This window comes from Papaver somniferum, chromosome 4 (genome assembly GCF_003573695.1).
Source record: "Papaver somniferum cultivar HN1 chromosome 4, ASM357369v1, whole genome shotgun sequence".
NCBI classification, from domain to species: domain Eukaryota; kingdom Viridiplantae; phylum Streptophyta; class Magnoliopsida; order Ranunculales; family Papaveraceae; genus Papaver; species Papaver somniferum.
The window spans coordinates 49463304-49466014 of NC_039361.1; positions in this window are offsets into that span (position 1 = coordinate 49463304).

Consider the following 2711-nt stretch of genomic DNA (forward strand, 5'->3'; position numbering starts at 1 on the left):
GATAAATAATAGCTGTACCTAGCTTCACGAATCATTTTGAAGTCTTTTTAGTTGTTAAATCTTAGAAGGGTTTTTGGAAGAGGACGACTCTAGTTTAAAACTAGGACACACCAAGAAAGTAGTGTCGGGATTCAAAGATCCCAGTTGCTTGAGTTTCCCCTTTTATAGACATTCAAAGCATAGGTTGCTTTAGGTTTAAGCTAAGATAAATTTGGAACCAAGTAACAATATCCAAGGCTAGATGTATCTTTGAATATGATTAATATAACAGGATATACACTCTAGTTAGGATGAACCATAATCGAACCGTGTACAAAGACCACGCTCATGAACGGTTAGTCGAAACTAGCCAACTGAACAATCAACTTGAGAATTTTTATATAATACTTGGGAATTAACTCGAGTCACAATTATGTGACCAAATATGTCTATCATGTTTTTAGAGATTATTCAAATGCTAATTCTCTCGGAGAAATAATTTTATGTGCATATGAATTTAATCGACATGGTAAGTAGGCTTACTAGGTACATAATACTTAACCTGTTCGTGAACAGCTTTGTCATGGTACGCGTACCGTTATGTATACCTTAATTAATACATGACCTTGTTCCGGAGTTTACATAACTTTCACGGTATGCGTACTGGTAAGGATACCATTAAAACATAACCGAGTTCCGGAGTACACAGAACTTTTATGGTATGCGTACCGGTATAGATACCAAACCGGTTCCGGGATTAACAGTTCTTTTCTAGTGTGCATACGTGTATGCGTACTAGTATAGGTTCACGAGTTCACATACTTTTTAAGGTGTGCATACTGATATGCGTAGCAAAAAGTTGTTGACGACATATAGCTACTCTAATACGTGTACCGAGTACATGTATTACGGCTTCATACCTTAACAATTTTCCAGTTTGTAAGACTAATATGTATACTTTCTTGTATCCGAATTTACAGTAGTTCTATATTTCTCTCTAAATACATTCGAAACATTCCCAAGTAATATCAATGACACATTACTGTTCCATGTTGTTTTCGAATAATAATCTTGAATCACGATTTAGATTACGAACAACAAACTGTAACCGAAATTCATCAAGTATGAAATGTTAATTAAGCTTAGTCATATATTTCGAGAACTAATTACCAAGATAAATTTGACTCAAAATTCTTGATATGATTGCAATAGTTTAATTAGTTATGCGACATCGTCTCATAGATAGAAAGATGAGTATAACTTGAGATATAAGTGGTTTAGTCTTCACTTACCTTTTTGTTGAAGAAGTTCTCCAAAAGCTTCGGTTGATCTTCGCCTTCAAACAGTAGAACGCGATGATGACTGTCGTGATGTTCGTTTCTCAACTACATCTTTTATCCTAATCCGAGACTTAACTATATGTAGACTATAAATCAAGATATAGTTTTGACAACTAAATTTGACAAAAAGCTTGAGATACCAACACTTTTGAGTTCGACCGAGCAATGCTGTAACAAGCATATTCTCCTAGTAACACCAGTGTCCAATTACAAGAGGATGCTAGTCATTGTAAACACTTAACTCTCAATAAATTGAATCTTCAGTTCAAAAAAAAAACTTGGTTACTTAGCATCTAAAACTTGAGATTACCTCAAGAACCTTCTTCATTATTATTATGGAACCTCGACGGGTCAGGTAATTAATACATCTAAATATGCAATTATCCGTTATCCGAGATTGGATCCGGTCAAGGTAACTGATCTGCGACAATTTTTCAACATGCCGACCACATCAAACCCTCCTACTTATCTGGGAGTTCAATTCAAACAAGGAAAATGATGGATGACAAAATGCCTAACTCAAGATGGAAGAATGGTTCTCATAAAAACCTCCCTCTCACCAACCTCAAACCACCTTATGCAAACACAAATTCTTCCCACCAAAGTTCACAAAAAGATAGACTGTATCACTAGAAACTTCTTCTGGGAACATGATTGATCATTAGTTAAAAAGCTTCATCATATTGGTTGGTATAAAGTAACAAAACCAATATCCGAAGGAGGGTTAGGCATAAGGAAAAGTAGTAAACGTAACAAAGCTCTTCGCATGGAAGAATTTGGAGTTTGCACGATCAACCTGACTCCATCTATGGAAGTCTCTGCAAGAAGAAATATCTCAAACATTAACCAATTCTGCAGGGCATTGATACCATTTTGTCTTCCTCTAGCTCTCAATGGAGGCAACTGGCATCCCTAGTCTCCACGATGCAACAACTGATGGTCTAACAACACCCATCGAAGCTAGTTGGATTCCGCACGTTCTAAACCTGGACGCGACGCAGTGCTACACCATCCATAAGGTAGAAGATATCATCGACCCTATCTCTCATAATTGGATACAAGAAAACATATTCACCTTCCCATATCTTGCAGCCCAAAAAATCATAAACACCTACCTCAAAATAACCATTAAGATAAAATTATCTGGCCACATTCAAAATCTGGAAAGTACACTACATCTTCGGGATACAAATGTATAACCCAACAAGTTGGTCAACCTCTTCAAAAAACCCTCCCAGCTACCTAACCTTTGGACATTACCGTGTCTACCATAAATTCATATTTTCTTGTGGAAAGCAATCAAAGAAGAACTAACAACCTTTTATATCCTGAATAGCATACATCTGACCAACTCCAACATCTGCCCCAAATGCAACAATGATCCAGAATCCG